The 15,960-nt window shown below is 47.2% G+C and overlaps 1 long non-coding RNA gene across 1 annotated transcript; it reads right to left on the bottom strand.

Annotated features, from left to right (window-relative positions):
* Positions 1 to 3,233: 3,233 nt before the first annotated feature.
* Positions 3,234 to 13,939, bottom strand: LOC120038276. Its single transcript, XR_005475008.1, has 4 exons — positions 13,891 to 13,939; positions 5,575 to 5,669; positions 5,380 to 5,458; positions 3,234 to 3,385 (listed from the first exon to the last, which is right to left on the bottom strand). It is a non-coding gene; the product is annotated as an uncharacterized LOC120038276 (long non-coding RNA).
* Positions 13,940 to 15,960: the final 2,021 nt, after the last annotated feature.

Raw genomic sequence — 15,960 nt, 5'->3', positions numbered from 1 at the left:
CCCCACACATCTAGCAGTTAGCTGCTCCAGCATCACTCTACACCCCCACACATCTAGCAGTTAGCTGCTGGAGCATCACTCTACACCCCCACACATCTAGCTGTTAGCTGCTGGAGCATCACTCTACACCCCCACACATCTAGCAGTTAGCTGCTGGAGCATCACTCTACACCCCCACACATCTAGCTGTTAGCTGCTGGAGCATCACTCTACACCCCCACACATCTAGCAGTTAGCTGCTGGAGCATCACTCTACACCCCCACACATCTAGCTGTTAGCTGCTGGAGCATCACTCTACACCCCCACACATCTAGCAGTTAGCTGCTCCAGCATCACTCTACACCCCCACACATCTAGCAGTTAGCTGCTGGAGCATCACTCTACACCCCCACACATCTAGCAGTTAGCTGCTGGAGCATCACTCTACACCCCCACACATCTAGCAGTTAGCTGCTGGAGCATCACTCTACACCCCCACACATCTAGCAGTTAGCTGCTGGAGCATCACTCTACACCCCCACACATCTAGTGTTTAGCTGCTGGAGCATCACTCTACACCCCCACACATCTAGCAGTTAGCTGCTGGAGCATCACTCTACACCCCCACACATCTAGCAGTTAGCTGCTGGAGCATCACTCTACACCCCCACACATCTAGCAGTTAGCTGCTGGAGCATCACTCTACACCCCCACACATCTAGCAGTTAGCTGCTGGAGCATCACTCTACACCCCCACACATCTAGCAGTTAGCTGCTGGAGCATCACTCTACACCCCCACACATCTAGCAGTTAGCTGCTGGAGCATCACTCTACACCCCCACACATCTAGCAGTTAGCTGCTGGAGCATCACTCTACACCCCCACACATCTAGCAGTTAGCTGCTGGAGCATCACTCTACACCCCCACACATCTAGCAGTTAGCTGCTGGAGCATCACTCTACACCCCCACACATCTAGCAGTTAGCTGCTGGAGCATCACTCTACACCCCCACACATCTAGCTGTTAGCTGCTGGAGCATCACTCTACACCCCCACACATCTAGCAGTTAGCTGCTGGAGCATCACTCTACACCCCCACACATCTAGCTGTTAGCTGCTGGAGCATCACTCTACACCCCCACACATCTAGCAGTTAGCTGCTGGAGCATCACTCTACACCCCCACACATCTAGCAGTTAGCTGCTGGAGCATCACTCTACACCCCCACACATCTAGCAGTTAGCTGCTGGAGCATCACTCTACACCCCCACACATCTAGCAGTTAGCTGCTGGAGCATCACTCTACACCCCCACACATCTAGCAGTTAGCTGCTGGAGCATCACTCTACACCCCCACACATCTAGCAGTTAGCTGCTGGAGCATCACTCTACACCCCCACACATCTAGTGTTTAGCTGCTGGAGCATCACTCTACACCCCCACACATCTAGCGGTTAGCTGCTGGAGCATCACTCTACACCCCCACACATCTAGCAGTTAGCTGCTGGAGCATCACTCTACACCCCCACACATCTAGCAGTTAGCTGCTCCAGCATCACTCTACACCCCCACACATCTAGCAGTTAGCTGCTGGAGCATCACTCTACACCCCCACACATCTAGCAGTTAGCTGCTGGAGCATCACTCTACACCCCCACACATCTAGCGGTTAGCTGCTGGAGCATCACTCTACACCCCCACACATCTAGCAGTTAGCTGCTGGAGCATCACTCTACACCTCCACACATCTAGCAGTTAGCTGCTGGAGCATCACTCTACACCCCCACACATCTAGCTGTTAGCTGCTGGAGCATCACTCTACACCCCCACACATCTAGCTGTTAGCTGCTGGAGCATCACTCTACACCCCCACACATCTAGCTGTTAGCTGCTGGAGCATCACTCTACACCCCCACACATCTAGCAGTTAGCTGCTGGAGCATCACTCTACACCCCCACACATCTAGCAGTTAGCTGCTGGAGCATCACTCTACACCCCCACACATCTAGCAGTTAGCTGCTGGAGCATCACTCTACACCCCCACACATCTAGCAGTTAGCTGCTGGAGCATCACTCTACACCCCCACACATCTAGCAGTTAGCTGCTCCAGCATCACTCTACACCCCCACACATCTAGCAGTTAGCTGCTGGAGCATCACTCTACACCCCCACACATCTAGCAGTTAGCTGCTGGAGCATCACTCTACACCCCCACACATCTAGCAGTTAGCTGCTGGAGCATCACTCTACACCCCCACACATCTAGCTGTTAGCTGCTGGAGCATCACTCTACACCCCCACACATCTAGCAGTTAGCTGCTGGAGCATCACTCTACACCCCCACACATCTAGCAGTTAGCTGCTGGAGCATCACTCTACACCCCCACACATCTAGTGTTTAGCTGCTGGAGCATCACTCTACACCCCCACACATCTAGCAGTTAGCTGCTGGAGCATCACTCTACACCCCCACACATCTAGCAGTTAGCTGCTGGAGCATCACTCTACACCCCCACACATCTAGCAGTTAGCTGCTGGAGCATCACTCTACACCCCCACACATCTAGCAGTTAGCTGCTGGAGCATCACTCTACACCCCCACACATCTAGCAGTTAGCTGCTGGAGCATCACTCTACACCCCCACACATCTAGTGTTTAGCTGCTGGAGCATCACTCTACACCCCCACACATCTAGCAGTTAGCTGCTGGAGCATCACTCTACACCCCCACACATCTAGCAGTTAGCTGCTGGAGCATCACTCTACACCCCCACACATCTAGCAGTTAGCTGCTGGAGCATCACTCTACACCCCCACACATCTAGCAGTTAGCTGCTGGAGCATCACTCTACACCCCCACACATCTAGCAGTTAGCTGCTGGAGCATCACTCTACACCCCCACACATCTAGCAGTTAGCTGCTGGAGCATCACTCTACACCTCCACACATCTAGCAGTTAGCTGCTGGAGCATCACTCTACACCCCCACACATCTAGCAGTTAGCTGCTGGAGCATCACTCTACACCCCCACACATCTAGCTGTTAGCTGCTGGAGCATCACTCTACACCCCCACACATCTAGCAGTTAGCTGCTCCAGCATCACTCTACACCCCCACACATCTAGCAGTTAGCTGCTGGAGCATCACTCTACACCCCCACACATCTAGCAGTTAGCTGCTCCAGCATCACTCTACACCCCCACACATTGGTGGGGTTGGGGGTGGGTTGTGTCTCATGTCACCTGTATCTTGATGGGCCAGGTGAAGTTGCTGACATAGACGAAGAAGGTGATGTTTGGGTTGTTGCGGAAGTCAAAGTTCTCGTTGGAGAAACTGTCTTTAAACTCCTTGATGTTGCTCCTGGATATTATTGGGATCTCCTCGCCTGTCTGAGTACCTGCTTTGGGTGGAGGGGGGGGGGGGGAGAGAGAAAGAAAACGTTTTTCCAGTGGACATATCATCAACACATCACACCAAGGTTGAGAGAAAGACAGTTTGAAGCTTTTTCTTGAGTGGGCAGCTTGATGAGAGCCAGTCAATATTTAGGTCCCCCAGAAAATATACCTCTCTGTTGATATCACATACATGATCAAGCATTTCACACATGTTATCCAGATACTGACTGTTAGCACTTGGTGGTCTGTAGCAGCTTCCCACCAGAATGGGTTTTAGGTGAGGCAGATAAATACTACTCCATACTACTTCAACAGTACTTATAGGAATGTGGTTCTGAATATAGACCGTAACCCCACCCCTGTTAGCATTTCTGTCTTTTCTGTAGATGTTTTAACCATGTATTGTTACCACTATTTATGTATTTAACCCTTATTTTACCAGGTAAGTTGACTGAGAAGACATTCTCATTGACCTGGGGAATAGTTAAAGGGGAGAGGAGGGGGATGAATGAGCCAATTGTAAGCTGGGGATGATTAGGTGACTGTGATGGTATAAGGGCCAGATTAGGAATTTAGTCAGGACACCGGGTTTAACACCCCTACTATTACAATAAGTACCATGGGATCTATAGTGACCACAGAGAGTCAGGACAACTGTTAACATCCCATCCTAAATAAATTGGACACTTTTTGGAATCTTTCAGAGTTAGAATCAGTTCTGTTACCTGTGAAGGTGTATGAAAATGTGTTACCTGTGAAGATGTATTTAGGAGTGTTACCTGTGAAAGGGTATTTAGGTGTGTTACCTGCGAAGGTGTTTTAAGGTGTGTTACCTGTGAAAGGGTATGAAAGTGTGTTACCTGTGAAAGGGTATTTAGGTGTGTTACCTGTGAAGGTGTATTAAGGTGTGTTACCTGTGAAGGTGTTTTAAGGTGTGTTACCTGTGGAGCTGTATTAAAGTGTGTTACTTGTGAAGGTGTATTTAGGTGTGTTACTTGTGAAGGTGTATTTAGGTGTGTTACCTGTGAAGGTGTGTTAATGTGTTACCTGTGAAGGTGTATTTAGGTGTGTTACCTGTGAAGGTGTATTTAGGTGTGTTACCTGTGAAGGCATATTTAGGTGTGTTACCTGTGAAGGTGTATTTAGGTGTGTTACCTGTGAAGGTGTTTTTAGGTGTGTTACCTGTGAAGGTGTATTAAGGTGTGTTACCTGTGAAGGTGTTTTACCTGTGGAGCTGTATTAAAGTGTGTTACTTGTGAAGGTGTATTTAGGTGTGTTAATTGTGAAGGTGTATTTAGGTGTGTTACCTGTGAAGGTGTGTTAATGTGTTACCTGTGAAGGTGTATTTAGGTGTGTTACCTGTGAAGGTGTATTTAGGTGTGTTACCTGTGAAGGCGTATTTAGGTGTGTTACCTGTGAAGGTGTGTGTAGGTGTGTTACCTGTGAAGGCGTATTTAGGTGTGTTACCTGTGAAGGTGTGTGTAGGTGTGTTACCTGTGAAGGTGTATTTAGGTGTGTTACCTGTGAAGGTGTATTTAAGTCTGTTACCTGTGACGGTGTATTTAGGTGTTACCTGTGAATGTGTATTTAGGTGTGTTACCTGTGAAGGTGTATTTTAGGTGTGTTACCTGTGAAGGTGTATTTAGGTGTGTTACCTGTGAAGGTGTGTGTAGGTGTGTTACCTGTGAAGGCGTATTTAGGTATGTTACATGTGAAGGTGTGTGTAACCTGTGAAGGTGTATTTAGGTGTGTTACCTGTGAAGGTGTATTTAGGTGTGTTACCTGTGAAGGTGTATTTAGGTGTGTTACCTGTGAAGGTGTATTTAAGTCTGTTACCTGTGAAAGTGTATTTTAGGTGTGTTACCTCTGAAGGCGTATTTAGGTGTGTTACCTGTGAAGGTGTATTTAGGTATGTTACCTGTGAAGGTGTATTTAGGTGTGTTACCTGTGAAGGTGTGTGTAGGTGTGTTACCTGTGAAGGTGTGTGTAGGTGTGTTACCTGTGAAGCTGGCGGCCCAGGTGATGTTGAGGTTGAAGTTCTTGGAGGCGTTAATGAAAACAACCAGATCACGATTCTGCTGCGGAGGAGAGAGGGATGAGGAGATAAATGATCTGACCTTAACCCTAAACCCTACTTCCATGGGCATGGCCTGACCCCTGACCCCTGACCCCAGCAGTATGGGTGTGGTCCTACCTCCTCGGGTGTGGCTACAAAGTTGATGGAGGTGTAGTAGCGGTCGTCCTCCTGAGACAGACTGAAGGTGAACTGGTAGTCTATCAGCAGGGTGTCTGGCAGGGAGATAAACACAGCTACATGTTAGAGATAAACACAGCTACATGTTAGAGATAAACACAGCTACATGTTAGAGCAGAAACACAGCTACATGTTAGAGATAAACACAGCTACATGTTAGAGATAAACACAGCTACATGTTAGAGATAAACACAGCTACATGTTAGAGATAAACACAGCTACATGTTAGAACAGAAACACAGCTACATGTTAGAACAGAAACACAGCTACATGTTAGAGATAAACACAGCTACATGTTAGAGATAAACACAGCTACATGTTAGAGATAAACACAGCTACATGTTAGAGATAAACACCGCTACATGTTAGAGATAAACACCGCTACATGTTAGAGATAAACACAGCTACATGTTAGAGATAAACACAGCTACATGTTAGAGATAAACACAGCTACATGTTAGAACAGAAACACAACTACATGTTAGAACAGAAACACAGCCTCATGTTAGAGATAAACACAGCTACATGTTAGAGATAAACACAGCTACATGTTAGAGATAAACACAGCTACATGTTAGAGATAAACACCGCTACATGTTAGAACAGAAACACAGCTACATGTTAGAACAGAAACACAGCTACATGTTAGAACAGAAACACAGCTACATGTTAGAACAGAAACACAGCTACATGTTAGAGATAAACACAGCTACATGTTAGAGATAAACACAGCTACATGTTAGAGATAAACACAGCTACATGTTAGAGATAAACACCGCTACATGTTAGAGATAAACACCGCTACATGTTAGAGATAAACACAGCTACATGTTAGAGATAAACACAGCTACATGTTAGAACAGAAACACAGCTACATGTTAGAGATAAACACAGCTACATGTTAGAACAGAAACACAGCTACATGTTAGAACAGAAACACAGCCTCATGTTAGAGATAAACACAGCTACATGTTAGAGATAAACACAGCTACATGTTAGAGATAAACACAGCTACATGTTAGAGATAAACACAGCTACATGTTAGAGATAAACACAGCTACATGTTAGAGATAAACACAGCTACATGTTAGAGATAAACACAGCTACATGTTAGAGATAAACACAGCTACATGTTAGAGATAAACACAGCTACATGTTAGAGATAAACACCGCTACATGTTAGAGATAAACACAGCTACATGTTAGAGATAAACACAGCTACATGTTAGAGATAAACACAGCTACATGTTAGAGATAAACACAGCTACATGTTAGAACAGAAACACAGCTACATGTTAGAGCAGCGGTCCACTCTCCTCTTCATAGTATTTTCAGTTATGTAGCAGATGCTCGTATCCAGAGCGACTTACAGGAGCCACTAGGGTTAAATGCCTTGCTCAAGGACACATCAAAATATTTTTCACCTTGTTGGCTCGGGATTGGAACCAGTGACCTTTGAGTTACTGGTCCAACGCGCTAATCGTTACTGGCCCAACGCGCTAATCGTTACTGGCCCAACGCGCTAATCGTTACTGGCCCAACGCGCTAATCGTTACTGGCCCAACGCGCTAATCGTTACTGGCCCAACGCGCTAATCGTTACTGGCCCAACGCGCTAATCGTTACTGGCCCAACGCGCTAATCGTTACTGGCCCAACGCGCTAATCGTTACTGGCCCAACGCGCTAATCGTTACTGGCCCAACGCGCTAATCGTTACTGGCCCAACGCGCTAATCGTTACTGGCCCAACGCGCTAATCGTTACTGGCCCAACGCGCTAATCGTTACTGGCCCAACGCGCTAATCGTTACTGGCCCAACGCGCTAATCGTTACTGGCCCAACGCGCTAATCGTTACTGGCCCAACGCGCTAATCGTTACTGGCCCAACGCGCTAATCGTTACTGGCCCAACGCGCTAATCGCTACTGGCCCAACGCGCTAATCGCTACTGGCCCAACGCGCTAATCGCTACTGGCCCAACGCGCTAATCGCTACTGGCCCAACGCGCTAATCGCTACTGGCCCAACGCGCTAATCGTTACTGGCCCAACGCGCTAATCGTTACTGGCCCAACGCGCTATTCGTTACTGGCCCAACGCGCTAATCGTTACTGGCCCAACGCGCTAATCGTTACTGGCCCAACGCGCTAATCGTTACTGGCCCAACGCGCTAATCGTTACTGGCCCAACGCGCTAATCGTTACTGGCCCAACGCGCTAATCGTTACTGGCCCAACGCGCTAATCGTTACTGGCCCAACGCGCTAATCGTTACTGGTCCAACGCGCTAATCGTTACTGGCCCAACGCGCTAATCGTTACTGGCCCAACGCGCTAATCGTTACTGGCCCAACGCGCTAATCGTTACTGGCCCAACGCGCTAATCGTTACTGGCCCAACGCGCTAATCGTTACTGGCCCAACGCGCTAATCGTTACTGGCCCAACGCGCTAATCGTTACTGGCCCAACGCGCTAATCGTTACTGGCCCAACGCGCTAATCGTTACTGGCCCAACGCGCTAATCGTTACTGGCCCAACGCGCTAATCGTTACTGGCCCAACGCGCTAATCGTTACTGGCCCAACGCGCTAATCTTTACTGGCCCAACGCGCTAATCGTTACTGGCCCAACGCGCTAATCGTTACTGGTCCAACGCGCTAATCGTTACTGGCCCAACGCGCTAATCGTTACTGGCCCAACGCGCTAATCGTTACTGGCCCAACGCGCTAATCGTTACTGGCCCAACGCGCTAATCGTTACTGGCCCAACGCGCTAATCGTTACTGGTCCAACGCGCTAATCGTTACTGGTCCAACGCGCTAATCGTTACTGGTCCAACGCGCTAATCGTTACTGGCCCAACGCGCTAATCGTTACTGGCCCAACGCGCTAATCGTTACTGGCCCAACGCGCTAATCGTTACTGGTCCAACGCGCTAATCGTTACTGGCCCAACGCGCTAATCGTTACTGGCCCAACGCGCTAATCGTTACTGGCCCAACGCGCTAATCGTTACTGGCCCAACGCGCTAATCGTTACTGGTCCAACGCGCTAATCGTTACTGGTCCAACGCGCTAATCGTTACTGGCCCAACGCGCTAATCGTTACTGGCCCAACGCGCTAATCGTTACTGGCCCAACGCGCTAATCGTTACTGGCCCAACGCGCTAATCGTTACTGGCCCAACGCGCTAATCGTTACTGGCCCAACGCGCTAATCGTTACTGGCCCAACGCGCTAATCGTTACTGGCCCAACGCGCTAATCGTTACTGGCCCAACGCGCTAATCGTTACTGGCCCAACGCGCTAATCGTTACTGGCCCAACGCGCTAATCGTTACTGGCCCAACGCGCTAATCGTTACTGGTCCAACGCGCTAATCGTTACTGGCCCAACGCGCTAATCGTTACTGGCCCAACGCGCTAATCGTTACTGGCCCAACGCGCTAATCGTTACTGGTCCAACGCGCTAATCGCTACTGGCCCAACGCGCTAATCGTTATTGGCCCAACGCGCTAATCGCTACTGGCCCAACGCGCTAATCGTTACTGGCCCAACGCGCTAATCGTTACTGGCCCAACGCGCTAATCGTTACTGGCCCAACGCGCTAATCGTTACTGGTCCAACGCGCTAATCGTTACTGGTCCAACGCGCTAATCGTTACTGGTCCAACGCGCTAATCGTTACTGGTCCAACGCCCTAATCGTTACTGGTCCAACGCGCTAATCGCTACTGGCCCAACGCGCTAATCGTTACTGGTCCAACGCCCTAATCGTTACTGGTCCAACGCGCTAATCGCTACTGGCCCAACGCGCTACAGCATGTCCCTTTCAACATCAACTTACTGAAGGTACGTGGTTGTGGAGGATTGCTGTTAAAGGGTAACTCCGCCACTATTCAAACTCATATTCATTATCTACAGCACCAAACCAGTCTACACACACTACATGGCCAACAGTATGTGGACACCTGCGGCCTAAAATTTCATTCCAAAATCATGGTCTTTAATATGGAGCTGGTCCCCCCCTTTGCTGCTATAACAGCCTCCACTCTTCTGGGAAGGCTTTCCACTAGATGTTGGAACATTGCTGCTGTAACAGCCTCCACTCTTCTGGGAAGGCTTTCCACTAGATGTTGGAACATTGCTGCTGTAATAGCCTCCACTCTTCTGGGAAGGCTTTCCACTAGATGTTGGAACATTGCTGCTATAACAGCCTCCACTCTTCTGGGAAGGCTTTCCACTAGATGTTGGAACATTGCTGCTATAACAGCCTCCACTCTTCTGGGAAGGCTTTCCACTAGATGTTGGAACATTGCTGCTATAACAGCCTCCACTCTTCTGGGAAGGCTTTCCACTAGATGTTGGAACATTGCTGCTATAACAGCCTCCACTCTTCTGGGAAGGCTTTCCACTAGATGTTGGAACATTGCTGCTATAACAGCCTCCACTCTTCTGGGAAGGCTTTCCACTAGATGTTGGAACATTGCTGCTATAACAGCCTCCACTCTTCTGGGAAGGCTTTCCACTAGATGTTGAAACATTGCTGCGAGGACTTGCTACCATTCAGCCACAAGAGCATTAGTGAGGTCGGGCACTGATGTTGGGCGATTAGGCCTGGCTCGCAGTCGGCGTTCCAATTCATCCCAAAGGTGTTCGATGGGGTTGAGGTCAGGGCTCTGTGCAGGCCAGTCAAGTTTTTCCACACCGATCTCTGAAAACCTCGCTTTGTGCACTGGGGCATTGTCATGCTGAAACAGGAAAGAGCCTTCCCCAAACTGTTGGAAGCACAGAATCGTCTAGAATGTCATTCATCACTCCAGAGAACGCGTTTCCACTGCTCCAGAGTCCAATGGCGGCGAGCTTTACACCGCTCCAGCCGACGCTTGGCATTGCGCATGGTGATCTTAGGCTTGTGTGCGGCTGCTCGGCCACGGAAACCCACTTCGTGAAGCTCCCGACGAACAGTTCTTGTGCTGATGTTGCTTGGAACTCGGTAATGAGTGTTGTAACCGAGGACAGACAATTTTTATGCGTTATGCCCTTCAGCACTCCCGTTCTGTGAGCTTGTGTGGCCTACCACTTCGGGGCTGAGCCGTTGTTGCTCCTAGATGATTCCCACCTCACAATAACAGCTCTAGCAGGGCAGAAATTTTACGAACTGACTTGTTGGAAAGGTGGCATCCTATGATGGTGCCACGTTGAAAGTCACTGAGCTCCTCAGTAAGGCCATTCTACTGCAAATGCTTGTCTATGGAGATTGCATGGCTATGTGCCCGATGTTATACACCAATCGGCAACGGGTGTGGCTGAAATAGCCGAATCCACTAATTTGTAGTTTTGTAGGATAAAATATCAACGTTTTATCCGCCGAATTTCAAACACTATGAGATTCGTGGTGACGTGAGCTGGATGAAAATACCCTTCCTCTGACGAGAAACTAGTTGCAGGTTTTGAAAAGTCACTTCCTGACTTTTAATCTGACCCTGTGATGTCATAGAGAAGCATTGTTTAAGACCTTCACATCTTGTAACTACAGATCATAGAAACGTGCTGTTTTCACATACAGTATATATATATATATATATATATATATATATAAATATATATAATATATTACAACATACAGTGCCTTCGGAAAGTATTCTGACCACTTGACCTTGTCCAGATTTTGTTACGTTACAGCCTTATTCTAAAATGGATGAAATAAATAAATAATCCTCAGCCATCTACACACAATACCCCATAATGACAGAGCAAAAACATGTTTTTTATAAAATATAAAAAACAGAAATACCTTATTTACATAAGTATTCAGACCCTTTGCTATGAGACTCAAAATTGAGGTCAGGTGCATCCTGTTTCTTCAACTTGATTGGAGTCCACCTGTGGTAAATTCAAGTGACTGGACATGATTTGGAAAGGCACACACCTGTCTATATAAGGTCCCACAGTTGACAGTGCATGTCAGAGTAAAAACCAAGCCATGAGGTCGAAGGAATTGTCCTTAGAGCTCCGAGACAGGATTGTGTCGAGGAACAGATCTGGGGAAAAGGTACCAAAACATTTCTGCAGCATTGAAGGTCCCCAAGAACACAGTGGCCTCCATCATTCTTAAATGGAAGAAGTTTGGAACCATTAAGACCCTCCCCAGAGCTGGCCGTCCGGCTAAACTGAGCAATCGGGGAAGAAGAGCCTTGGTCAGGGAGGTGACCAAGAACCCGATGGTCACTCTGACAGAGCTCTAGAGTTCCTCTGAGGAGATGGGAGAACCTTCAAGAAGGACAACCATCTCGGCAGCACTCCACCAATCAGGCCTTATGGTAGAGTGGCCAGACTGAAGCCACTCCTCAGTAAAAGGCACATGACAACCCACTTGGAGTTTGCCAAAAGGTACCTAAAGGACTCACAGACCATGAGAAACAAGATTCTCTGGTCTGATGAAAGCAAGATTGAACTCTTTGGCCTGAATGCCAAGCGTCACATCTGGAGGAAACATGGCACCATCCCTATAGTGAAGCATGGTGGTGGCAGCATCATGATGTGGGGATGTTTTTCAGCGGCAGGGACTGGGAGACTAGTCAGGATCGAGGGAAAGATGAACGGAGCAAAGTACAGAGAGATCCTTGATGAAAACCTGCTCCAGAGTGCTCAGGACCTCAGACTGGGGTAAAGGTTCACCTTCCAACAAGACAACGGCCCTAAGCACACAGCCAAAACAATGCAGGAGTGGCTTCGGGACAAGTCTCTGAATGTCCTTGAGTGGCCCAGCCAGAGCCCGGACTTGAACCCGATCGAACATCTCTGGAGAGACCTGAAAATAGCTGTGCAGCAACGCTCCCCATCCAACCTGACAGAGCTTGAGAGGATCTGCAGAGAAAAATGGTAGACACCAAATACAGGTGTGCCAAGCTTGTAGTGTCATACCGAAGAAGGCTCGAGGCTGTAATTGCTGCCAAAGGTGCTTTAACAAAGTACTGAGTAAAGGGTCTGAATACTTATGTAAATTTGATATCAGGTTTAATTGTTGTAGAAATTAGCAAAAATGTATGAGAATTTTTATATACTTTTTTAAATACATTTTAGAATAACCTAACAGAAAAAGAACTCCACCTCTCCCATCCTCCGCGCGATGTTCTACTCTGAAGGACTCAGCCTCCGCGCGATGTTCTACTCTGAAGGACTCAGCCTCAGCGTGATGTTCTACTCTGAAGGACTCGGCGCGATGTTCTACTCTGAAGGACTCGGCGCGATGTTCTACTCTGAAGGACTCGGCGCGATGTTCTACTCTGAAGGACTCGGCGCGATGTTCTACTCTGAAGGACTCAGCGTGATGTTCTACTCTGAAGGACTCAGCGCGATGTTCTACTCTGAAGGACTCGGCGCGATGTTCTACTCTGAAGGACTCGGCGCGATGTTCTACTCTGAAGGACTCGGCGTGATGTTCTACTCTGAAGGACTCAGCGTGATGTTCTACTCTGAAGGACTCGGCGTGATGTTCTACTCTGAAGGACTCGGCGCGATGTTCTACTCTGAAGGACTCGGCGCGATGTTCTACTCTGAAGGACTCGGCGCGATGTTCTACTCTGAAGGACTCGGCGCGATGTTCTACTCTGAAGGACTCAGCGTGATGTTCTACTCTGAAGGACTCAGCGCGATGTTCTACTCTGAAGGACTCAGCGCGATGTTCTACTCTGAAGGACTCGGCGCGATGTTCTACTCTGAAGGACTCAGCCTCAGCGCGATGTTCTACTCTGAAGGACTCGGCCTCAGCGTGATGTTCTACTCTGAAGGACTCAGCGCGATGTTCTACTCTGAAGGACTCAGCGTGATGTTCTACTCTGAAGGACTCGGCGCGATGTTCTACTCTGAAGGACTCGGCGCGATGTTCTACTCTGAAGGACTCAGCGTGATGTTCTACTCTGAAGGACTCGGCGTGATGTTCTACTCTGAAGGACTCGGCGTGATGTTCTACTCTGAAGGACTCAGCGTGATGTTCTACTCTGAAGGACTCAGCGTGATGTTCTACTCTGAAGGACTCGGCGTGATGTTCTACTCTGAAGGACTCAGCGTGATGTTCTACTCTGAAGGACTCAGCGTGATGTTCTACTCTGAAGGACTCAGCGTGATGTTCTACTCTGAAGGACTCAGCGCGATGTTCTACTCTGAAGGACTCAGCGCGATGTTCTACTCTGAAGGACTCAGCGCGATGTTCTACTCTGAAGGACTCAGCGTGATGTTCTACTCTGAAGGTAGACTAGAGTTCCACTTACAGTAACACGTTCCTTTCAGAGGGTTTCCTTGGTAACGGTTCTCCACTTCGCACCTGAGGGAAAGAGGATGAAAGAGGAGAGGGATTTAAATTTTGAAACAACAACGTGAAGGGTAAATCGATAACTTAAATGAATCCTTCTGTGACTTAACTGACTATGAAACCATGCAGTCGATGACTACACAGCGGAGTAGGAACACAATGACAGAAAAGAGTGAGAGAAATAAAAGGAAAGACATAGAATGAGAAGAATAAGTAGGACGACATGTACTGAGTTAGTTAGTTATACAGGTGATAGTGGTCTGAACTGTACTGAGTTAGTTAGTTATACAGGTGATAGTGGTCTGAACTGTACTGAGTTAGTTATACAGGTGATAGTGGTCTGAACTGTACTGAGTTAGTTAGTTATACAGGTGATAGTGGTCTGAACTGTACTGAGTTAGTTAGTCATACAGGTGATAGTGGTCTGAACTGTACTGAGTTAGTTAGTCATACAGGTGATAGTGGTCTGAACTGTACTGAGTTAGTTAGTTATACAGGTGATAGTGGTCTGAACTGTACTGAGTTAGTTAGTTATACAGGTGACAGTGGTCTGAACTGTACTGAGTTAGTTACACAGGTGATAGTGGTCTGAACTGTACTGAGTTAGTTATACAGGTGATAGTGGTCTGAACTGTACTGAGTTAGTTAGTTATACAGGTGATAGTGGTCTGAACTGTACTGAGTTAGTTAGTTATACAGGTGATAGTGGTCTGAACTGTACTGAGTTAGTTAGTTATACAGGTGACAGTGGTCTGAACTGTACTGAGTTAGTTAGTTATACAGGTGATAGTGGTCTGAACTGTACTGAGTTAGTTAGTCATACAGGTGATAGTGGTCTGAACTGTACTGAGTTAGTTAGTTATACAGGTGATAGTGGTCTGAACTGTACTGAGTTAGTTAGTTATACAGGTGATAGTGGTCTGAACTGTACTGAGTTAGTTAGTTATACAGGTGATAGTGGTCTGAACTGTACTGAGTTAGTTAGTTATACAGGTGATAGTGGTCTGAACTGTACTGAGTTAGTTAGTTATACAGGTGATAGTGGTCTGAACTGTACTGAGTTAGTTAGTTATACAGGTGATAGTGGTCTGAACTGTACTGAGTTAGTTATACAGGTGACAGTGGTCTGAACTGTACTGAGTTAGTTAGTTATACAGGTGATAGTGGTCTGAACTGTACTGAGTTAGTTAGTTATACAGGTGATAGTGGTCTGAACTGTACTGAGTTAGTTAGTCACACAGGTGATAGTGGTCTGAACTGTACTGAGTTAGTTAGTTATACAGGTGATAGTGGTCTGAACTGTACTGAGTTAGTTAGTTATACAGGTGATAGTGGTCTGAACTGTACTGAGTTAGTTAGTTATACAGGTGATAGTGGTCTGAACTGTACTGAGTTAGTTAGTTATACAGGTGATAGTGGTCTGAACTGTACTGAGTTAGTTATACAGGTGATAGTGGTCTGAACTGTACTGAGTTAGTTAGTTATACAGGTGATAGTGGTCTGAACTGTACTGAGTTAGTTAGTTATACAGGTGATAGTGGTCTGAACTGTACTGAGTTAGTTAGTTATACAGGTGATAGTGGTCTGAACTGTACTGGGTTAGTTAGTTATACAGGTGATAGTGATCTGAACTGTACTGAGTTAGTTACTTATACAGGTGACAGTGGTCTGAACTGTACTGAGTTAGTTAGTTATACAGGTGATAGTGGTCTGAACTGTACTGAGTTAGTTAGTTATACAGGTGATAGTGGTCTGAACTGTACTGAGTTAGTTAGTTATACAGGTGATAGTGGTCTGAACTGTACTGAGTTAGTTATACAGGTGATAGTGGTCTGAACTGTACTGAGTTAGTTAGTTATACAGGTGATAGTGGTCTGAACTGTACTGGGTTAGTTAGTTATACAGGTGATAGTGGTCTGAACTGTACTGAGTTAGTTAGTTATACAGGTGATAGTGGTCTGAACTGTACTGAGTTAGTTAGTTATACAGGTGATAGTGGTCTGAACTGTACTGAGTTAGTTAGTTATAC

This window comes from Salvelinus namaycush, unplaced genomic scaffold (genome assembly GCF_016432855.1).
Source record: "Salvelinus namaycush isolate Seneca unplaced genomic scaffold, SaNama_1.0 Scaffold2122, whole genome shotgun sequence".
NCBI lineage: Eukaryota > Metazoa > Chordata > Actinopteri > Salmoniformes > Salmonidae > Salvelinus > Salvelinus namaycush.
This window is presented reverse-complemented; position numbering and strand designations above follow the sequence as displayed.